This window comes from Narcine bancroftii, chromosome 9 (assembly GCF_036971445.1).
Source record: "Narcine bancroftii isolate sNarBan1 chromosome 9, sNarBan1.hap1, whole genome shotgun sequence".
NCBI classification, from domain to species: Eukaryota; Metazoa; Chordata; class Chondrichthyes; order Torpediniformes; family Narcinidae; genus Narcine; species Narcine bancroftii.
Genome location: NC_091477.1, coordinates 99,720,685 through 99,745,541, shown reverse-complemented (window position 1 = coordinate 99,745,541; position 24,857 = coordinate 99,720,685). Strand labels below are relative to the sequence as shown.

At 38.2% G+C, this 24,857-nt stretch overlaps 1 long non-coding RNA gene across 1 annotated transcript in view; it reads left to right on the top strand.

The window, feature by feature from the left end:
* Positions 1–24,857, top strand: part of LOC138742509 (uncharacterized) — a 312,120-nt gene that overhangs the window by 37,034 nt on the left and 250,229 nt on the right. The window contains exon 3 of the long non-coding RNA XR_011344228.1: positions 12,198–12,358. This is a non-coding gene — a long non-coding RNA (uncharacterized lncRNA). The remainder of the gene's footprint in view (positions 1–12,197; positions 12,359–24,857) is intronic.

Genomic DNA, 24,857 nt, shown 5'->3' with positions numbered 1-24,857 from the left:
TATAAACAAACTTTATGCAGGCCATCAGTAAATTGCTTTCAGCAGTTTGTCTTTTTTAATGAGAAATAAACTTTTTTTTTCCTGAGTGTATTAAGGTCAACTCACCAGAACAATTCTGCTGAGATAAAGATATGCTACAAAGTGCTTTAATAGTGAATAATATTTGCAGAAGCTGATTTAAAAAAAAATATCTGGAATGAATAAAAATCTCTTCGCAATTACAGAAAAAAATTCACTTGTTAATTATATGAGCATCTTTCATTGGTAACAGTTGATTACATTTAAGGATTACATTGGTTACATTTAAGGAAAGACTGGATCATTACATGGATAGGAGGGGACTAGAGGGGTATGGACCGGGTGCTGGTCAGTGGGACTAGGAGGGTGGGGATTTGCTACGGCATGGACTAGTAGGGCCGAACTGGCCTGTTCTGTGCTGTAAGTGGTTATATGGTTATATAATTATGTTGAACTACATTAAATAAAAGACAACTTCATGATTTCCAACCAAAAGAGATACAGAATGTTCACAGTCTTTGGACTACACTGAAGTCCATAATAATTAGCACCTGCAGTGAGACTCCTGGCTTCTCGACTAGAAAACAGCAAGACTTCTTTGATCAGAAATAACTCATGTTTACACTTAATTATCTCTTGGATCTATAAGATTTCCACCACTCTATGAAAAGACTCAGCATTATAGGCACCTAAGGGCAGAGGACCAAATATAAACCTGTGACCTAAATAACAGTCGGCTGATGAAAAGTTTGCAGAAGATTTAGCAATTTACCGATAGCCATATGCATTTTTATTAGCGTTTCTATGAACATTTACAGTTCATACACGAGCTCAGTCCAATTGGATCAATACAATTCACAGCCAAGAATGCAGGAGAACTTATCAAAGATGTATCAACAATCATCTGCTTTAATTATCACTTCTGCTCTTGACACAAGTGTCTGACTCTATCCCATAATGAATTATCTGGGTCAGCTTCACTGCCAGCCCTGGATTGGCTGGAAGTTTGAAAAGCCATTTTCCAACTGAAAAAAATACATCAAAATGTCAGAAGCAGATGAGACATCTGGTGAAGTTCTAATATTTTTCACAGAGGAAGTTCATTTCTCAAAATCAGAAGTTTGGAAGTAAAACAGGCCAGGAAATCCAGAGATGTTGCACTTAAGACAATTTTTAAGAACAGGGACAAACCGCAACATGGTAAACTGCAGCTGATCTCCACATGGTCTTGAGCAACCATCAGCGACCAAATATATTATGCCTAGATGGTGACATTGGTTCTATCCATCAAGAGGCACAATGTGTAATGGAGACGTGTAGGAAACAGCATTGATTTATGGATTTTTTGACTTCACATAAACTATTGACTATATATTTGAAGAATCTCTAAAATAATTTTGTCTGTTCTCAGAAAGTAATCTCAATCCTACTTCTGTTACATAATAACATTTACAAGTGGAACCATAACCCACATAAGGTCAGCACACCCTCAGTCATTCAGCTGTTGTACTCAGATTACTTTTGGAGGCCAGGGACCAAGTTGCCATTGACTTGTTCACTGAAACGTAACTCAACAGCTGCAAAACAAAGGTCTTCCCTGAAAATGCTGTGCCTTTCAACACCAATTCTTACACAATAAATGTTTACCATGAGATCCTGAAGTACCTGGATCACTCTCTATACCTTAAAGGTAATCTCTTGGGCAAGATGCACATTGATGGTGAAATTCAGTTTTGTCTGCTTTTAGGAAAGTAACATTTGAATGATAAGACCTTGATCCTGGCCCAACGTCTACCAGCTCCCTGCTTTTCTGTATGGTTCTGAATCACAAACTGTCAACAACATCGTCTCAAAACCACAAAAATTGTGTCCATAAGGTCCTCCAAATCCACTAGTAGATAAGAGAACTAATGTCATTGGCCTTTTCCTAGCAGTATCTCCAATATCAAGACTTAATTACATTTAGTCATTACTTTTGAGCAGACCACATCTTTCACTGGCCAACACCAGCCACATGAAGCAGGCACTTTACTGTGAGCTTTGTCAAGCCAAAGGATGACTGGATTGGCAGGGCAAGTGACTCAAGGATATTGTCAAAGTGGAAATGTACCCCAGTACCACTGATGTGAGAATTCTGAATGAGGGACAAAAACCATTCAGCTCTGAGAATGAGTGTTACTTTGTCAGAAGCATGCTGAAGTCTAGTATAAATACTGAATGGATTGTATCAGCTTCCCACTTAGATTTCAGATTTGTTGAAAGACTACATACATGACATCACACACCTGAGATTCTTTTTTTCCTGCAGGCAAGACAGAATTACCACTTACTGGCAGTGCAAAACAAAACTGTACTCAACATACACATGTAAACACATAAAGACATGTAAACAAACTGACTGCATATAGAGAGAAAAAAATGAATAAAGTGTAAGAGTCCCTCAATGAGTCCCTCTTTAACTTTGTCATTGAGGAGTCTGATGGAGGAGGGGTAGCAGCTGTGCCTGAACTTGGTGCTGTAAGTCTTGTGGCATTCATACCTGCATTTTACTATCTACATCAAGTACCTTTCTTTTTTTTCTTTGGCTTGGCTTCGCGGACGAAGATTTATGGAGGGGGTAAAAAGTCCACGTCAGCTGCAGGCTCGTTTGTGGCTGACAAGTCCGATGCGGGACAGGCAGACACGATTGCAGCGGTTGCAGGGGAAAATTGGTTGGTTGGGGTTGGGTGTTGGGTTTTTCCTCCTTTGCCTTTTGTCAGTGAGGTGGGCTCTGCGGTCTTCTACAAAGGAGGTTGCTGCCCGCCAAACTGTGAGGCGCCAAGATGCACGGTTTGAGGCGTTATCAGCCCACTGGCGGTGGTCAATGTGGCAGGCACCAAGAGATTTCTTTAGGCAGTCCTTGTACCTTTTCTTTGGTGCACCTCTGTCACGGTGGCCAGTGGAGAGCTCGCCATATAACACGATCTTGGGAAGGCGATGGTCCTCCATTCTGGAGACGTGACCCATTCAGCGCAGCTGGATCTTCAGCAGCATGGACTCGATGCTGTCGACCTCTGCCATCTCGAGTACTTCGACGTTAGGGATGTAAGCGCTCCAATGGATGTTGAGGATGGAGCGGAGACAACGCTGGTGGAAGCGTTCTAGGAGCCGTAGGTGGTGCCGGTAGAGGACCCATGATTCGGAGCCGAACAGGAGTGTGGGTATGACAACGGCTCTGTATACGCTTATCTTTGTGATGTTTTTCAGTTGGTTGTTTTACTCCACCTTCAATAGCCACCTCAGAATAGACAGAACCTGAGTGGAACTGAGCCATTCTCAGTCCGCATGAGACTTCCAAACAAGGTTGAATGCATTTAAAAAAGAAAATGAAGTCTCTCTATCCAATTTAGACTGTGTTTTCTGACAGCATTCCAATTTCTACATTATATTTATTTGACTTTTTGTAATCTCATGAAGATGGTTTCACTTTAATTTATGCGCAATAAAAAAGAGCAATAAATATGTACTTAAGCTGCATTTGCAGAATGCTTTCAGTCATGTTATGATCAACTTGGTGTTCAAGCTTAATTTACATTCTGTACATATTCATGTGTGCATCTGAAATATAAATAATTATTGTAAATAAGAAGGGAATAACATTAGAAGTTGGAGATCTGGAACACAAACAGGTGACTTGAAACAATCATTAAGCCAGCCAGCATTAAGGAAAGAACAAGGAAGTTAAAGATTTTAACTGTAAGCACTTTCTGTAAAGCAGGCAGGTGGACACTTAAAAATCAAAAGGTTTGGATTACTTGTATTCCAAGCATTTCCAATTCCAACCATTTGCAGGAGAAAAGATGCTGTTTATAAGTAGGTGAAGCCTCATAAAGTTAAACAAATTGAAATTCTTCCACAAGGTCGCTGCTGTATCTTTGACCAGTTCTTGGGGAAGAAGTTTCACTCGCATTCCTTATAAGCAGAAGTAGGTTTGAAGAGAGAAGAAATAATATTAGATAAGTCTGTGACATAGCTAGAGGGCGTGAAGGTGAGTGACATTTTTCAAAAGTGGCACCTTCCCCCACACCCCCAGTCCAACGCCACTGCTGCAACCACCGCCCCACCCCTTGGGTCCGATGCCACTGATAAATCAGAGTGGCTCACCATTCAACCACTGACTCAATAAATGGTTTGTGTTGGGTGCCTTTTTTATGTGCTCACTCCTCTAACTTTAGAACCTGGCTGTGCCCCGAGATCGGTTCTTTGGCAGTCAAACAGAATGCTTGTTCTGCTCTATACAAATTCAATCATCATGAACCACAATTATCTGGTCACAATTTGTTATTCCTTCCAATGAGACACTCCCAGAAGACTATTCTAATGATAGTTACCTGCCATTTTCTGAGACATTGTTTACGGCTGGTCTGCATATTCTGGGCATGAAAACCACACATCATACTAGATTTAGGTACTCACACCATACCTCCTTCAGTTACATCTGCCCTGGATAAGCCACACATTTTAGACCATGAATATTCACCAGAAAGACTGTGATAGTGAAAGATCCCAAAACAACAATTCAGTATCTCTGAGATAGAAGATGCCATCATCAAGATAGATGCAAAGACATGGAACAACTTGAAGAAACACTATCTGTGATGTTTCTTCTATTGTGATAAAGAAGTCTGGGTTCTTTTATATTCATATTTTTTATCAACTCACGACCTCGTGGGACACATCCATTTTGTGCATCTAATCTGAGATGAGACATTATATCTCCCACACCCCCTAGTGGTCAGGAGGATCACTAACTCCAAATCACCACACTATTGGAAGAAGAGCATGAAGAATTATTATTTCAAGAGGAATCAGTGACTTTATCTTCACTGAGTAAAGGTCAGAAAGCTCATGGAGAAATGATAAACTCATAGTTGATAAAAGAATTTTAGTAATTAAAGGAATAGTAAAATAATAACAGAAAAAAATCCCTCTATTTGGATTACAGTTGAAAACAGCATCATTAACGTGAGAGAAAGTTCAGGGAGAGAAGCTGAAAGGAACAAGATCAAGACATTTAAACTAAAGCTCAGAATTCCAACAATCTTGAGACCAATTAAGTATTATTTATGAAGGAAATAAGCGATGTTAAGGCATGAGCTTATGGGCCAGAAGAGCCTGTTACTGTGTTGAATGTCTAAATTTAAAAATTTTAATCGTAAATCTGTTCATGCAAGTTTAGGTAGGTGTTGAATGTCTAAATTAAAAAAATTAAATCGTAAATCTGTTCATGCAAGTTTAGGTAGCTGTGTCAGGGAGAGAATGTGTGGGGAAGAGTTTGGTTGCTAATCCTTGTAGTTAAACATTGAATTGCAAGGTTTGGAGGTGTAAGTGAAGCTATTTCTACACAGTTAAAAAGGAGTTAGACAGACCGAAATCAAGAATTCAATGATCCTGCAAGGCGATAAGTCTTCATCATTAACTTTTGATGAAGATCTGGGGAAGGGGAAAGGAAGAAGAAACTAATTTAATGGAAAGAAATGGTCTTCCTGATCAGAATAATTTAGTTGAAAGAGGAGGTAGACTTTAATTGTTTAGGGACTATGAAGTGCAAAAGAGTTATGAAGTGCAAAAGTCAAGAAGATACAGGAGAGTATAGAACCACAAAAGCTGCAGATGTTGAAATCCTGAGCAGACAAGCAAAATGCTGAAGGAACTCAGCTGTTCAGACAGTATCCATAGGTAGAAATGATCAGTTAATGTTTAGTCAGAAGACTTAATTAAGACTAAGATAAAAACAATTAAATTACAAATATAAAGGGGGGGGGGGAAGAAGTTGGGCACAGGGCCCAGAGGTGATAGGAGAGAAAGTGTGAGAGGTAGAGAGTCAGTTGGTGGGAGACACCATTATGAAGGGGAGGGGAAAGGAGAGTTGGAGAGAGAGAAAAAATGAGTTAAGGAGTAAGTAAAGAAGAGATGAGAACAGTGGAATCAGATGGGAATGGGAGTTACCTAAAATTACAAAATTAACTCTTCATGCTATTACAGTTAAGTCTGACCAGGAAAAATGTGATGTGTTGTTCCTCAGGTTTATATTTAACCTCATCCTGACATAATTGAGGCCAAGTAGAAAGTTTAATTGTAGGAATTTTTTGAGGGGAGTTAAAATTGTTGGCTACAGGAAATTCAAGTTTAACCCACACAAACAGAGTATCAGTGTTTGGCAAAGTGGTTACCCAATCTGCATGGCTTCTCATCAGTGTAGAGGAGGTCTCATTGGGTAAATTGAATGTGGTCGATTAGGTTGGACCATGGGTGTTATGACAGATATAATATATTTTATACGATATATAGATGTGTTTTTTTAAAGGAAATAGATTGTGAGAGTTTAGAGTCTAGGTCATTTCACACAAACACTTTGCAAAACAGATCTCATTTAAAATGCAAGAGCTTTGCTGAAAATGAGTCATGCAGGCACCGAGAGCCTTTGCAAAGACAATAAAACAATGAGACTACTTTGCTAAAGAATTTTAAAGGCAGGCGTAAATGGATTATTGTATTGAAAACAACGGATGAACAGGCTCAGAAGATTAGGTTCAGTGCCGCAATCTGTCTGGTTGCAGTTTGCTGTTCTAAGAAGGTCAGGCGGTTTTGGAAAGCAGAGAGAGAGAGAGAGAGAAAGAGAGAGAGAGAGAGAAGACCAAACAGGCTTTCTGTAACAGAGAGAGAGAGAGAGAAAAATGATTTCTGCAGTGACTTTTGGAGGCTGCAAGAACAAGCTGGCAGTTTGTTTAAACTCCATTTTGAAGATGGGTTGTGAGTTCAGCCTGTTGAAAACCCTTGTGATTCATACAAGAGGAAATGGCTGGCTGGAGTGTTTCACCTGAAATAAGGGAAACAAAAGGAACTCTGTGGTAACCTGCAGAAGAAGAGGTTATCATTTGGAAAACCCTGATGGAGCAATTTTCTTCGGCAAGACACTGAAGTGGCTGATCGGAAGGGATCAGTTTGTGCGTGTGTCCAACGAGCAACAGATCTCTCTCTGAAACTAACAAGAACCTTCCTGAGTAGTATCCAATTACCTTTAAGCACCAGAGCTTGGTGAAAATTCATAAATATTAAATTCTGTGCACCGTATAATAATTGCCTGATACCAGTGAACTTGGAGGAGTGAGAAGTGAGATTGAACTGTGAATCAAAGAACTTCTCTGAACTTATACACATTACATACACTTGTGCTTGGAATTAGAAGGCGGTTAAGTTAATTGTAATAAGTTAAAGATTGATCCTGTTGTTATGTTTAAATAAAATTAAAAATTACTTTGTTTTTGTGAATTTCTATTGCTGCTGGGTTTTGGGATCCTCTGGGCCCATAACAGCATATGAAGCTCTGCCTCACCTGGAAAGTCTATCTGTAGCTCTAAATAGAAGTGAGGGAGGAGACGTAGGGACAGGTATTGTACTTTCTGCAGTATCAGTGGCAACATGTCTCAGTGCGTGGAAGGGAAGGTGGCGAACAAAGAGCGGACCAGGAAGTCTCAGAGAGACACACCTGCTAACATAGGATAAGGACTGAAAGGGGAAGATGTGGCTGGTAGTGGAATTGTGCTAAAGTTGGTGGAACTGCTGAGAATAAAGTGTCCGATGTTGGGGTAGAAAGTGAGGTCCAGAACATTTCTGTCCTTGTTTTGTGGGGAGAGGGAGGAAAAGGAGAGATAAATGAGAATAGGGGAGATACAGGTACTAGCTTTATCAAAGATAGTAAGGGTGAATCCATGTTTATTAAAAAAAGAGGACATTTTGGATGTCCTGGAATTAAAGCCCTCATCTTGGGAACAGATGTGGTAGAGGCAGAGAGAAATGGTTAAATGACAGTTCAAGCAGCGAGAGTTCTAGATCAATGAACCAGAGAAAAGCAGTGAGTTCCCATCATGAGAGCTGGGGAATTTAAGTTCAAGTAATTGAATAAATCTGATATATTTTTAGAAAATAATCTCAGTGATGTTAACTGTAAAATTACCTAATTGTTATAAATATCTTTCTGGTTCACCAGATGAGGAAATCTGTTATCCTGATAGTCTGGCCGATATGGGAATCTCAATTCTTCAATATGGTTGACCCTTGGCTGGATTCTGATGAACAATCAATGTTGGTCTTCCCAGTCATGTTTAGGTCCCAAAAACAACTGACTTTAACGTTAATAAATTTCAGGTAAATAATGACAATATGTAGTGCTGGGGTTTTGATCCAAGAAGAGATCAGACAAGGATTTGTAGAATTAACATTTTTCTCATCAACACATGAAGACACTTCTACCATGCTTCACTTGTGTTACTTTCCGCCATTTGGATTGTAAATAATGCCAGGATTGAGAATAATCAATAACATAAATTTTATCAGAGATTTAAGGTCTTCAGACTATTCAGGACTATCTTGTAACATTCATCTTACAAATAGATTTGCAAGACAGAATATTTTATTGGATACAGTGGTACATTTTATATACCCTGCAGGGATTTCCTCCCTCCTTATTTGATTTTTCCAGATGAACATACAGTGCATTTACTTTCTCCCATGTGCATTTATCCAGCTCCTTCAAAGGCTAATTGCCTCAACCACTCATTTCAACTTCCTTAAGTCATAAGCATGAAGCAAGCTCTTCGGCTCAACTTATCCACACCAACTAAGTTGGCAAACTAGGCTAGTCCCATTTTCCTGCATTTGACGTTATGAAGTCCATTTTATCATCACTCAATGAGCAAAATGAATAGTTGCCAAACTATACAATATGCAATAATGTCAGAGATTACGTCATAAATTTGTTTTTGTACTTAAAAACACAGTTTGAAGTGCATTGAACAAAGCTAGCACCCACAATGAAAATGTAAAATAATAATCCAGTAAAGTGAAAGCAGAAGTAAAACAGAAAATACTGGAAACACTCAGCTGGTCAGGCAGCAACTGTGGGAAAAGAAATACGATGATCTTAGTCAAACACGAAAGTCTGCCAACACCAAGATGAAGTAAAAACACCTTGATGAAGTTATCTTGAGGAAGGGCTCAAGCCCAAAACATTGGTAATATATCTTTATCTTTGATACATAAAGTACATTGTTTGACCTTCTGAGTTTCTCGAGCATTTTTTTTTCACTTTAGCATGACGATCTTTTGAGGTTGAGGACCTTATGTCAAGATAGTTTGAAGGTTTCCAGCATTTTCTATCTTATCTCAGTGCTCATGAAATTCTTACATCAAAGGAAGGAGTTATACCCTTCCACTGTTTTATTTGGGCTGGAGCTAAAATGAAACGTGGGGGTTTCTTCATAAAATTTACCTCTAAAAGGTTTAATAAAAACAAGTGCTGGAGTTGAGATGTTTGTTTTTTTTAAAAAAATGCATACTGAAAATCATACAAAGCCCAGGATTTACAAGTTTGATACTTGTGCTACCTTACTTACAATGGTCTGAGTTACAGTGATTCGAATACGTACTTTCACTTTTGAATTCCGGTGTGTTCCTGTGCTTGCGATACATGGTACGCTACTCTTTAGCATCCCCACCATCCAACAAATTATTTTTATTTCAATGCTTCAAACTTTCTTCATGCCCAGTGTGCTTTCAGCTGTGCAAGTTAATAATTTTTTTTTCAGGGTGGAATAAAGGTATTCAAAATTTAATTATAAAAAATGTTAGGTGCATTATTCTTTTTTGACTTATGATGAGTTTGCCAGAACATTACCCCTTTGTAAGTTGAGGAGCACCTGTACTTACCAAAACAAAGTGGAATCCCTGGGTCTGAAGTGAGGCTAATGCTTGAAGACATTGTTGTTGTACATCATTTTCTCACCAATGCATTGTGGCCCACCAACCTGAATAATCTTTCATCTCTCAGGTTGAGCTGAATGACTGAAGCCCCTTGGAATCGTTTGAACTGTGACCCTTGCTGAATCTATCTGGACTCATTTTGTAAGCACCCTGTTTCTCTTGGACGTCTTGCAGGGATTCTAATATCACCCTGGACCAGTAAATAACTCTAAATTTGCAGTGGCTGTAGTTGGAGGGGAAATGGCAGTGACAGAAAGGTTGGTCAGTCATCATGCTGCTGATTCATACCACTGCTTCACTGCAAATGTGCTTCTGAACCCAATGCAACCTCATGCAGGGTTAAAACTCACCATTTGCAGCAGGAAGAAGAGCTTTATTTATTTTCAAAAAAGCTGCACAATCAATGCATTAAAAAAAAAGGCCAGGCTTTTTGTTTATCCCAATTTCCTTCCTTTTCTCTGATTCTTTCTCGATTAGAATATCATATGTGGGTTACTTCATTTGCATCTACCCAACATCAATCAAAAGGACACTTTAATTTGATGAGGAATTAATCCACTGATCTCCCATCACCTTCCAACAAGCTGGAGTTTTAATAGTTAGGAAGAACACCTGCTGGATCCTAGCAGTGTCCTTCTTTAAATATAACCATTAATTGACAGCATTTTACCCTGGATAACTTGATGCAATTAAAACTGCTAACGTAGACTGAAATATGATAAGCTCAAAAAAATCAAATAATAATTACATCCTACAGAATATATGCATAAAAACATTACTTCTATCTCTGATTGATTCAGAAATAATGCTGTCAGATGTCACTTTTTATTTTAAAATATTGTCTATCATTCTTTTAGAGCTTGGGGCCAATGAATGTTGGTACTGTGTAAATTGCAATAGTGTATCTTCTCAACATTGCTTATATTTTGTTCTGATGGAAATTCTATTCTGATTTCTGATCATTTGCTGTTATTCATTGAGGGTCCCTGAAACTTTTGCCACTTTGTCTAATTTTGTTGAGCATAAAAGTATGTGGGTTCATATCAGATTATTTTTAAATCCACTCTCATGCTTTTATAATGGATACATAAAATGAGATTGGCTTGAGGCCCACAGTGCAGCATTATACAAGAAAAAGCTGAAATTTGTCCTTTGACATTCTGAACGATTATAACATTTTGTGATTGATAGAATATATGTTTATAATCCGTCTGAAACAAAACTGGAGTCATCTTGGATAGTGCCACTAAGGGAAACCAAATTGAAGTACTCAACAATTCTCTCTGCAGTTTCATTTCGTTTTAATGCAGGAAGCTGATCGCTTGAAGGACATCTTCATGGTTTTGATTAAGAATGGTTCAGCTTGAATGAATCTACTCTTATAACATCTTATTACTCTTATATAGAATAAATGCAGACTCAACCCGAGGTAGTAAAAGGAAAGGTTTGGCACTGTTCAGTTTTTGATTTAAGAAAAAACTTAATCAATTTGAAAAAAAATCAGAACTATATTATGATTTATAAAATGCAGTTAAACGAAAGTACTGAACTGCATATGACTGGTTTGCTGCAATTTGCAGTAAAAGCTGTTTGAGTTGTGCATTGAATTACATTTCCTGTCATAAAAATACATTGAAAATGAATATATCTGGAATTATTAAACTGAATCCTTGTGATTGCTTCTTGAATTAGACAGAAATAATACAGTACATGCATACAGACTATAGCACGGTAACGGGCCCTTCTGGCCCACAAACCCATGCTGCCCAAATACGCCATTTAACCTACAACCCACGTACATTTTTGAAGAGTGCACGGAAACCGGAGCACCCAGTGTAAACCCATGCGGACACAAGGAGAATGTACAGACCCCTTACCAACAACACTGGATTCAAACCTGGGTTGCTAGCGCTGTAAGTGCATTGTGCTAATTGTTAACTGATGTGCGAACCGTGCTGCCCATCAATGACCAGCCAATTCAAACAATACAATGCAAAAAGATTAATATAGATGCTAAAACATAACAAATAAGTTATAAAAAATAGAAATGATCTATTGCATTGGATATCAATAATGTTTTTTTCCCCAAAGAAATCCAGGAAAGGACGAGACATAAATAAATTTTTCAGGGTCAGAGATGTTCCTCAGCTACTATTATTTCAAGATTTGGAACGAATCATTCAGTCACACCTCAATGAAAATAATGAAGGTTAATTCCTGAATAATAGTCATAAAAAGTTTATGTCAAAACTCAATTTCTCTTTGAGTTGCATCATTGAAATCAGGGAGAATCTGGTTCCTGGTCAATTGAACAGCAAACCATGAAGATAATTTAATAGAAATTTTAACAATTCTTTCTTGGAATATTTATTTCTCAGCATGAACTCCTTGAGGAAGCTATAAAGTGCACTTTTCTTAAAGAGCTATAATCGATGTGGTGAAGAACATGGAGAGAATTGTTAAATACCTGTGACAACAAAGAAACAAAAAAAAACAGAAAATACCTTTTCAAAAGGAGAACATGAAGCACCAAAATAAGGTAGGATATAAGTGTGGGAAACTTTCGGGTCCATTTTGCAAATTATTGTAAGAAAGCTGGACATGTGGTAGCTAATTGTTTCTTCTGGAAGAGAAAGAGCAAGTAGCGCAAGAAGCTTGTATTAAAAGACGTGAAATATAGGGAGGTAAAAAGGAATTTGTTGGTAAAATTAGGAAGGAATTTAAATCTTTTGTTTCTGAAGATAAGGTCATCTCTGCAGTAAAGTATCCAATTAAGTTTGAGGATGCCAATGAGAGTGTTGGGCAAACCGATTTAAAGTTTAAAAACTTTGCCAGTGGAAAAAGTACAGGTCAAATTGATTTAAAAGCTTACGAGATACAACAGCACAGAAATAATGGTTAATAGTTGAATAAAAATGATTATTTTGAAGTTACCACTGTTCGGCAAATCTTTCATTGCTATTCCTGTGATAGTAATTATGGGGGTTGGTTAGTTCATAGCAATATTCATGTTGGTAAGGTGTGAGCCTTGGAGGAAAGTTGTCGATTATGCTTTGCTTTCTCACTGGAACATGCCATAGTTTAAGGAGTTGCTTTCAAAAAAGTAACCACACCCATTGAACTCAGAACACAATTTGGATGGAGTTGACTTTGCAGAAAGCTGGGAAAAATCACATATGGGTAGACTAAAAGCACTAGAATCGACTCCTTTGTTAAACTAAGAGTCTGAAGCTTGAGATTGTTGAAGTTTTTCAGATTCAGACTTCATATTTATTGTCAGAGTACATACATTACATCATATACAACCCAAAGATTCTTCTTCCTGCAGGCGCGGCAGAATTACTATTTATTGGTAGTGCAAAAAAAACTGTACACAGCGTATACATGTAAACAAATAAAACACTGTAAACAGATAATGAATATAAACAAACTGACTGTGCCCTATAGAGTGAATTTAAAAAATCAATAAAGTGCACAAGTAAGAGTCCTTGAATGAGTCCCTGATTGAGCTTGTTGTTGAGGAGTCTGATGGTGGAGGGGTAGCAGCTGTTCCCGAACCTGGTGGTGTGCGTCTTGTGGCACCTATACCTCTTTCCTGATGGCAGCAGTGAGAACAGAACATGTGCTGGGTGGTGTCAATCTTTGATCATTGCTACTGCTCTCCATCTTCATGAAGAAGTTCTCAATGGAGGGAAAGGTTTTGCCTGTGATGTCCCTTGAGTAAAAGGAGTAGTCTCTCTCTGTGGCATTTAATAACCTCCATCTCTCTATAAGGTTTAAATCCTTCAAATACGAAATTGTGGTTTTTGCCGCTTTCGCCCTCATTACTGTTCCTGCAAATTTATATAGTAATGGGTCCAAGCAAAAATTAAAATCTCCTCCAACCAATATATTTTGTCTTCCCTTTGCTGTTTTTAAGAAGTTATCCTTCATAAAGGCTTTAATTCATGGCATAAATATTCATAAATATCTATGTTTCTCCATAAATCTTACCATGTGCCATTGCATACATTCCAGCTTGGTCATTCGATGTATCTTTTATTTTTATTACTAGTGTATTTTTATTAATTAGAATTGTTACTCCTCTTGCCTTTAAACCAAAGAAAGATGATATTATTTGCCCTACCTATCCTCTTTTTAATTTATCATGTTCCAATTTGGTAAGATGCATTTCCTGCAGAAAGATTATATCAGCTTTTAATTTCTTTAACCCGTTGGTATAAAGACTAATAAACTTAATTGTTTTATCCATACCATTTTTCTAACAAATATTGTGTACAAATAATATCTTTCCAATCTTTTTAAATAAAATAGTTACATTTACCTTTTAAGGAACATTTCCATTTTAAGAAACATACATATTTTGCCTTTAAGAAGCACGCACGCACGCACGCACGCACGCACGCACGCATGCACGCACGCACGCACGCACGCACGCACGCACGCACGCACGCACGCACGCACGCACGCACGCACGCACTCACTCCCTCCCTCCCTCCCTCCCTCCCTCACTCACTCCCTCACTCCCTCACTCCCTCACTCCCTCACTCCCTCCCCAGAACCCAGAAGCCCATGAGAAAAGCCTGCAGAACCTTCTGAAGAAGAAGAACCCCTCCTTTCAGTGTCTTCTTTTAATACTGCTCCTCTCCCGGTGCCATTTTACCCCTTGAATCAGGGTCTCCACCCTACCACTTTCCACACCACCTTTCTTTCTTTCCAGAGTTCTCCATAAATATTTGATTTTTCTTTTAACACCAAAAACAAGACAGCTCAGTACTACAAAACAAAAAAAAGATACATCCTTCAGTTAATCCTGCTCCAAAGTAGTTTTTATGACCTTCTTATTTAGCAACTCAAATCGCTTAACAACTTTCGAAAAAACTCTTCCAATTCTTATTTATCTTGAAAATTCTCCAATTACCTTCCAGGACATCGACCCTGAATGTCGTTGGGTAAATCATTGAATATATTAAGTTTTAGGATCACAGTAGTTGTCTCTTTACCTTATTAAATTCTTTTCTTTGTTTGGCCAAGGCAAGACTAATCAAAAAAGCATTACTTTTTCACTGTTCACCACTAATGGGCCATTGTTATTTTTGAATATTCATACGCTGTTCCCAAGATCACATCTCATTCCCTGTAACTTAAAACTCTTACCACGACTGGTCATGATCATTGATTGCTGTTTCTTCTGGGTCCAAGGGTCTGGTGAGCCCTTTCAATTTGCAGCTTTGCATTTAACTTGTTTTGTCCCAGCATGTTTCAAAGAAGCTCATCGGATCTTTCCCCTCGATTCCTTTTCTCAGTCCAATGTTTCTTACATTGTTGTGTCTGCTGAAATTTTCAATATGATAGAATTTGTCCATCATTTCTTTTCTGTCTGTGTACCATGTTTTTGCCTTTTCTTCTAGAGCCTTTAGCTTGTCTTTTGTTTTATCCAGCTCAGCCTCTACTTGAGTCATTTGTTCCATTAAATCGTCCATGATTTCTTTAATTTCCAATATCATTTCCCATAAGTCTCTTATCACTGATTCAATGAGTGCCCAAAGTTTCCATCTTAATCAGGATGTTGGCTATATCTTCGGCCGACCCCTCAGCTCTGTTGGGCTCAGCCAGTCCCAAGGTCTCTCCTGTGCTGCTCCTCATTGGGCTTTCACTTGTTCCTTGCTGAGCTTTTGCTTCTTCAGTTTTTGTTTTTTGTTACCTTGGTAAATTAGAACTAGTTTTATCCTTTTTTGATGACGAAATTCTGATTATTAAGCTTTCAAACCATCTTTTTAATTCCTTTTATGGAGAGCTCTTTCAATACAGGTCTGCTCAGATCCTTTGCATGGCCACACCCCCCACTTGGGCACTTTATTGATTTATTGAATCTCTCTGTATTGCACAGTAGTTTGTTTACCTTCACTATTGATATAAGTGCTACTGGTTGATAGTCATTAAGGCAAGTGATTACACTCTACTCGGGCACTGGTATGATTGACGCCTGTTTGAAACAGGTGGGTACCATGCCCTGCTGGTGTGAGATATTGAATATACCTGTGAATACATTGGCAAGTTGGTCAACATTGGTAACTTTGATGATATATGGATGGGATTATCTGCTATTGTTCTCAATTTAAGAGTATTGTTAATTGAACACTAGAGGGCCAACTGATGGAAGGAAGCATTGGGCAAGAATTGAACCCTGGGGTCTCATTTATTTGAGTCAAAGGATCTAAAATAAAAGGAGTCATTATGTTGCTATACTAGCATGCTTGTATTAATAATAGGATTAAATCTAATACACTGTTTTGAAAATTAAATTTTACACATTTTGATAACTTGCAATAATAGCCTCTGCAAAGATTTTCTTTTTCATGGCATTTTTAGTGAAAAAGTCATAATGTACTGAATATAGCTTTTCTGGAGTGAGTACACAATTTTTATTTTGCAGTGTGGATATGAGTGTTGTGGTTTTCTTTGCTAATAAAGAGTTCATATAAAAATAATTTTCTAGCATGGGAAAATGAATCTGGAGCAAAAAGCAAACAGCTGGAGGGTCAGGTAGTATTTGTATAGGGAAAAAGTTAGTCAACATTTGGGGCTGTGACTCTGCGTCAAGACTGAGAGTGTAAAGGGGAGATAGCCAGTAGTTAGGTGGTGCGGAGTGGTTAGGTATGAGCTGGCAAGTGAAAGGTGAAAGCTTTCTGTGGAATGACAAACAGTGTCTTTCCTGGCCTGCATCAATTCCTTTCCTTTTGAATGATCATATTTCAAAGAATATACAGAAATTAAACATTTTGAACAAATATTGTGAAAGATTGTCTGATCATTGATAGCATATTTTGAAATGTGGTATCAATGACCAGACAATTGAACAGTTTTGAAATTGCATTTTTTGCCATATTCCATAACTATAAAATATCTTCGACAAGCACCTGTTACCGGTGAGCTTTTAACCTTAACTGGGATATCCTATATTATGATCAGTGAGCTCTATCAAGTCATGGATAATCCCTTACAATCCTCACAGAAGAGCTAGGCATTTAAATGTTGTTCATTGCTTCAAATGACAGGTATTTACAACAAATGGGCTTTTGACCATTTTACAGTCATTAAAAACCTTCTAGGGCTAGACTAGTGACCTATATGGACTGATGGACATAAGCAACATTTCACTGCAGACTGAAGTCTTATTTGACAGATTTAATTTACTTGAACAGTGGAACCAACAAATGTGCAGACGGTTGGATGACACATCTTAAGTAGCAATGAACCAACAATTAAATTGTTTTTGTTTCCCAAAGCTCAACAGAAGTAGCTCAAAGTAAAAGTCAGTATTAAGTTAAATAAATAACAAAAAAGCCATTGCAAGTGTAAATGTTCTCTTGTGTTTTCAAGGAGGTGAATCAGCTAAAAAGCTAATGTAAGGTCACAGTACTTCTTTCAATCCAATTTATTCTAGACTTTTCTCATAAACCTAATTCTGCCCAGTTGTCATGCACCAAGCAGAATTAATCTTGTGTTAAATTACTTTCTAAAATGATCCAGCAGTGTCAGAACTATATTTATCACTGAAAAAAAATAAAAAAATATGTTTGAAATTGTCATGTTATGGTTAGTTCATCCTATTATCAATTTGCATTGATATTTCATAGTGTTCCATGTGAAGCAAGTTATTGCATTACCATTCTTATTTTAACTTGAACATTCAAGTTTCTTTAATATGTAAAGGTTTTTCAGTAAAGTTTAAAATAATAGTACAGGACTGATTGCAAAAAATATAAAATAAGCATAACAAATTCTGTTTATGAAGCTGGGCAGTAAATATATTTTATTCAGGAAACATCAAGGGTGACCTTCTTATTGTAACTTGCCCTCTATGTTCAGTCAACAATGACATAAGGATAATTCAAAAAAGTTCATGTGCCAGGAAAAATGCAATTCAAAAAGAGTCATGCCATACACATGCATCTTAAACCTGCGGTGCACACTAATGACAAACATGCATAAAACAGATTCTGATTGAAGAAGAAAGACAGAGTATATTTTATATTTACAAAATCAGAATCATTCCATCTCCTAATGTGTCCTCTTCTAATTTTCCACAGACTGTTTCCCTGGTTGCATATCTGTCCTCCTTTTGCCAAGTATGAAATCGGTAACATTTGCTGTTTGAAAGGCTGGATAATGCATTGGACTGTAAAACATATTTAATTTCCTTGGTCTAAATCAGCATCAAAAACAGTCTTCCTTCTTGTTTCGAAGAGCAAATGGCTCACTTGTTCGGGATAATTTTTTTACCTCATAAGTACAAAACTCTTGGTTACATAGAAACATAGAAACATAGAAGATAGGAGCAGGAGTAGGTCATTCGACCCTTCGAGCCTGCTCCGCCATTCAACGAGATCATGGCTGATCTTAAAGTTCAGTACCCCGTCCCCGCCTTCTCTCCGTAACCTTTAATACCCTTATATTGAAGAAATATATCTAATTCCCTCTTAAATATATTTAATGAACCTGCCTCTACTGCCCTCTGTGGCAATGAATTCCACAGATTCACCACCCTCTGGGTAAAGAAATTCCTCCTCATCTCGGTCCTAAATGGTTTGCCTATTATCCTCAAACCATGGCCCCGGGTTCTGGATTTTCCCATCATTGGAAACATCCCATCTTCATCCATTCTGTCCAGTCCTGCCAGAATTTTATATGTCTCTATGAGATCCCCTCTCAATCTTCTAAACTCCAGCGAGTTCAATCCCAATTTGTGCAATCTTTCCTCCTAAGTGATTCCTGCCATTCCAGGTATCAGCCTGGTGAATCGCCTCTGCACTCCCTCCATTGCAAGAACATCCTTCCTTAGATAAGGTGACCAAAACTGCACACAATACTCCAGGTGGGGTCTCACCAAGGCCCTATACAGCTGCAGTAAGGTATCCTTGTTCCGATACTCAAACCCTCTTGATATGAAGGCCAACATACCATTTGCCTTTTTAACTGCCTGCTGTACCTGCATGCTCGCCTTCAGAGACTGGTGTACAAGTACCCCTAGGTCTCTCTGCACTTCCCCATCTCTTAATCTATTGCCATTCAAATAGTAATCTGCCCTCCGGTTTGTATTAGTGGATAACCTCACATTTATACACATTGTAGTGCATTTGCCATGTATCTGCCCAGTCCCTCAATTTATCCAAATCACACTGGAGCTTCCTGACCCCCTCTTCCATGCACACAACCCCTCCTAGCTTAGTGTCATCTGCAAATTTGGAGATATTACATCCAATCCCCTCATTATTGCTTAATGTGTGAGGATCACATCAAAGTTTCCCCATTAACATCCAATCTCTCTCAGGCAGAAGCGTGAACTTCCAACAAACAAGAAACCCATATCTTTAATGCTGTGACAAAAGCTTTTATGGTAAAAATAGTGCCAATACTTTGGACTTATTCTCCTGAGTTCTTGGCTGAATTAATGTATGAGGGTGTACTGTCATGTACATAAGGATAGCTGAGTAGTGGAGAGAGTATAAAGTACCAAGGTCTTCGGAATCCACTTAGGTGACCTATCCTGGACACACAGCATCTCCTCACTTATCAAGAATGCACAAAGTGACTGCACTTGCTGAGAAGACCGAGGAGGGAAAGGCCACCATCCTGTCAACTTTCTAAAGGAGTTTTATCGAAAGTATCCTGGCAGGTTGCATCACAGTGTGGAACAGTTTCTGTTGAGCATCAAATCAAAGGTCAATCCACAGGACCATAAGAGCGGCAGAAAGGATCAATGGGGTCTTCCTCCCACCCCTCATATTTGTGATTTACCAGGATTGTTGTCTAAAGAGGGCTCACAAAATCAGTGAGGACTCCTACCACCCCACATGCAGCATCTTCTAGCTACTCCAATTGAAAAAGAGAAATGAGTATCAGAGCCAGGAACAGCAGGCCGAGAAACAGCTTCTTCCCACGAGCAGTGGGACTGCTGAATGGCTGATGAACTGCTTATACAAACTCTCCATGACTCTACTATTTGTTTGACAATAATATTATTTATTTTAATATTTGTATATATCTTTGGCTTGGCTTCGCGGACGAAGATTTATGGAGGGGGTAAAAGTCCACGTCAGCTGCAGGCTCGTTTGTGGCTGACAAGTCCGATGCGGGACAGGCAGACACGGTTGCAGCGGCTGCAGGGGAAAATTGGTTGGTTGGGGTTGGGTGTTGGGTTTTTCCTCCTTATTTATTGAGCATTTGTATAATTTTGTTTCTATGTGCTTTATGTCTGTATAGCGGGCAGTGAGAATGCTGAACGACCAAAGGACATGCTCACACCATCCAAGAATTTCATATTCATGAAAAAAAATATCTTTCTTTATTTGTATTGATGAATACTTGTCCTGTATATGTATTGTTTGTCTGTATGTGTGTTATGTCTGGTGTTTTGCACTGAGGACTGGAGAATGCTGTTTTATTAGGTTGTACCTGTACAATCAGATGACAATAAGCTTGACTTTACTTGACCTGACTTGACAATATGTGTATTTGCAATGTTTTACACAGAGGATTGGTCAATTCTATTTGGACTGGTTGTCCTGTACAATCAAATGATGAATAAAATTGAAATTGATAATGTACAGATAGAGTTATTTCTAGTGCAATAGTGCATGATGGGTAAGATTTTTACTTATCTGAACAATGGTAAAATAATGTCAAATCAGGCTGAAAGGTTGAAGCCACTTGTAGGTGCCCAAGGCATTGAATCAGCAAATGGAAAACAGAAGGAACCTGAAATCTGAAAGAAAAAATGAAAATGCAGGAAATTCTCTTTAGGCTGGGAAGAATTTCCAGCATGAGAAGCAGTGTAAATGTTTCAGGTGAATCATGCTTCATTAGAACTTTGTTAAGGGTATAATAAACTTTAAAGAAGTGCAAAGGCAAGTGTTGCATGTGGTTGGTGGTGGCAGAGAGAAGAATGAACAAAGGGGAACTTCTGTGATAAGTACAAGACAATAGCGGCAGGTAACGGGCTTATAAATAATCAAAAGTTGGGTCAAGAGAAGATCTATAGAGCAAAACTAAACAATACTGAAAACATAATCTGCTCAAGGAACTCAGCAGGTTGATCAGTATCAGTGGGAGAAAAGGAATGATCGACATTTTGGGTCAAAGCCCTTCATCGAGAGTTCCTCCAACACATTACATTTTAGCTTCAGATTGCAGCATTGGTGTGCCTTCACTATTAGAAATAGTTATATTAAAAAAGGAACATTGTTTATCACCTAAGGCTGGGTCTAGAAGGCCATGTAATTCTTAATTGAAAAACAAAGTGCTGTTACTCTAGTTCAAAGTGAGCTTCTTTCAACAGAGAAGTTAATGGGTATGGAAAGAGAAAGATTATTTTTTCCAAGGGAAAATGTGCAAAGGAAAGAAGATCTGCAGTGTGGAGAGATCACTCTGGAGTGATGGAAATAACTGAAATAATCCTTTGAAAATGGATGAGATAGAAGGGACCAATCATTCTACAAACCTCCAGCTACAAGTTACAGTTCTTCCATCCTTTTGACTTTCCAACAACTGGGGCTGCAGTTACCTTGCAATTCTTCCATGTATTTTTTTTTTACTCTACCTTCATATTGCAGTCCCCTATACACTCAGGTAACCATACATTGGTTGACTAAGTGGTTAATCCACAAGCATGACTTCAGTTTAATTTGCTGCCACAGTTATTCCAAATGTGCAATATCTACCTCCTACTCTAATGAAGCACACTGTAAAATCATTTGATTCAATACATTACAACTTTTCTGGACTCATCCTTGAGGTTGAAGGTCATTATCACTGCACTCCGTTTGAAGATCTGGTAATGTCTTTCCTCTGGACATTGTGGTGGTACACCACTGGCCTACTGCAGGGGGAAACCTCTCTACCTGCAGGAGAGTAAGGGGACAGGACAACACCTGGTCGGCTGCCAATCAGTCGGCCTGAAGGGATCAAGCACCACCTGGTCGGATGTCAATCACCCTCCGGGATATAAGGCTGCGCAAGCCTCCCGAGGCCTCACTCAGAGTTGCTGCAGCCACAACCAGCCTGGCTCTGTGGAAGTCTTTGTGGATTAAAGCCTGTTGTACAGTCTTTACCTTGTGTGTGTCTGATTCTGACTAACAGCGCACCATAGACTTATTTATTGTTCCCTTACTTTGTTTCCATTCTCTTCTACAGTGCAACCTTATCACTTGAAGATATTTTTTGGTTTTAACTGCACTAACTGGCTTTGTCCAATAGCCCTGCATTTCTTTTTTTATTCATTCAAATACATATCAATAGTTACTTTCTAAAAGGAATTGGATTGTGCATCCCCTGTCCTTTTAGATGCTGTATGGATCACAGCAAATCACTCCGTTAAAGATATATTATTCATCACCTCACAGCCTATACATTACATTTGTGTCCTTTTGGCTAATTCCCCTTTTGCCACTTGAAATTGTTTCATTTTATCTGTACAAATATTTGAACACCTTTCATAATTGCTCTTAACTTTTTCACTAACTGTATCACAGGAATGCTAGCAGGAACACAGATGACATAGCTGCTGGCCTGTAAGGGTTGTCGGAAGGAGGGTAATGAAAGCAGATAAGGTGGGAGGGGAATGATAGATGGAACATTAATATATCAATATATTAATATATCAATGTTTTAGTTTGTGGCCACCAGTACTTTTGTTAGTGTGTGGAAATGCATTCCTGCCCAAGAAAACACAAACACTATAGCACAGAAACAGACCCTTCTGCCCATCTGGTGCATGACGACTATTATTGTGTCCTAATCCCGTTGACCTGTACCCAAAGGTTAAAAGCATTTCATAATGAAAACAAATGTCATGAAGGAAGCTTGCATTGATTTAAATTCAGATGGTTTCAGGTGAGTTAATCATGATATTTAAAACATTAGAGGAATGTGACAGTACTTACAGAGGAAATGAAGTAAAATAACATTGGACAATGGAGATTTTGCTTCGTGAACATTTTTGTGTTTATTTTATATATTTTGGGCCAGTGATCATGAAAATCACCTTCAAATTTCCTATCATGTACCACTTTTTAGATATAACCTACTTTTGTGATTTCCTGTCATATTTTAAGTCTACTTCAAGCATTCATTTTGTGCATTTGTACTTCGACTTCTTCCTTGGTGATCTTGGTGCAGTCAGTGAAAGGTTTCACCAGGACATTGCAACTGTGGAAAAGCAGTATCAGGGCAACTGGAATCTATCAAAGCTGGCTGACTATTGATGGACACTGACATGAGAGGCATCAGATGCTGAGTACAATGAAAATCAATGGCACAACATTTTTTAGGTCAGTTGAACTAATGCATTGTGTCGGCATTATTTTATGATGAAACATGCTAAATTCAATAAAAGTTAATTTAATGCTTCTCCAACTTCCTACATGATACAACAAATCTGAAATTATCTTTGTGTTCAACTTGAAGTTGTCCATCATAATCCCCAAATTTTTTTTAGGAAGCAAACCTTTTGAAAAAATTTGTTGTCCAGTTTCATCAAATCATTCAGCACAAAAGAACGTCATGCTGCCCACCCTGTCCTTACTGACCAGCAAGTTCCTTTCTATACCAATCTTCTTCTGGGAAAATCCAAAATAAGGGAGCATTATCTCAGAATTGAAAAGCATGGTAATTTAGGAGTGAAATGAACAAGCACTTTTTCACACAAAGGGCAATGTAAATCTAGAACTTGTTTCCTCAAAGGGTAGAAAATGCTGGGTCAAATGTTAATAAATCTTTGCTCCTTTTTGGTAACAAAGGAAATGGGGCAATGTCTGGTAAATATTGTTTGCAGTGCAAAGGCAGTTTTCTTTTCCTCTGTTCCATATTTGCAGGTTTTCCAAATCAGCTCTTGCATTTCCTGCATTCAGCATTGAAAACATGGTATGGTGAGAATAAAGCATACAAATGGAAAATGCTTGAGAGATTCAGTCTGTGGAGGGAGGAAAGGAATTCATACTTGAGATCAATAATCTTCCACGGCATTTTCTATTTTATTTCAGTTTATCGCTTCTCTGTTATTTTGCTTTTTTGATAGAGGGAATAAGGTCACTTCTAAATGACAAAGGCACTGGTATCATAATTTAAGAGGTGACAATGTCACTGGTCAGGATTATATCTCTCACCATATGTTCAAATCATCATTTTAACCCCTCCTAATCAAGGATAATCCCAATCCCAGTGCTTCAGGAGAGGGTTGACATAATTTCCAGTCCATTTAAAAGCAAACTGGAACCCTGAAGAAGGATCACTGATTTTCTCCTGTCAGATACAAGCTTGTTCATTGCTGATTGATTGATGCGTTTGCCTCCCCAGTAAGACCAGACTTATTTATCAACTGGAAAATTGCAATACAAAAGGCATGATTTAAAAACATGAAAAATACGAATTAATTCAGGTATTTGGCTTTTAAATGCGTGCGTGCAGCAGGATGTAGTCTGAGGAAAGTCACCAGATGTTGTGAGTGCATTGTTTTCACTGGCACCAAGTTTATTTTCTAAAATATTTATAACCACGTTCAGCTGTGAGCCTTAATTTGCAGACTAGCTCTGTCTCAAGTTATTTCAGAATTTGTACCCCTTTCTCTTGCTCCCTTTTCCCATCTACTGCCGGTGAATACAGGTGGAAAATCCAATTACCACCAACTTCCAGGAATGATGCAGTCTCTAATTTTTACTTACCACAGCCCCTGGATGAGATTGAAAACCCCATTTAAATGTTCCTGATATGAATTCCAGTTATATCATGTTAGCATATTAATACATTAAATTGTTACTTGTTTTGCAGAGCAGAGAAGTAATATTTCTGCAGAGATGGGAATTGATGAATGTGGAATTCCCCTTTGAATAACCTTACACTTTGCTAAAACATTTTTAAAAATAGGCACACCATTACATAGCTGTTATGATAGATTATGTGTCTGGAATAAAAACAGCACAGAATAAAATGCAAGCTTATACTTTGCTATTCTTTAAAGTCACTAATCTCCATTTTAGGGT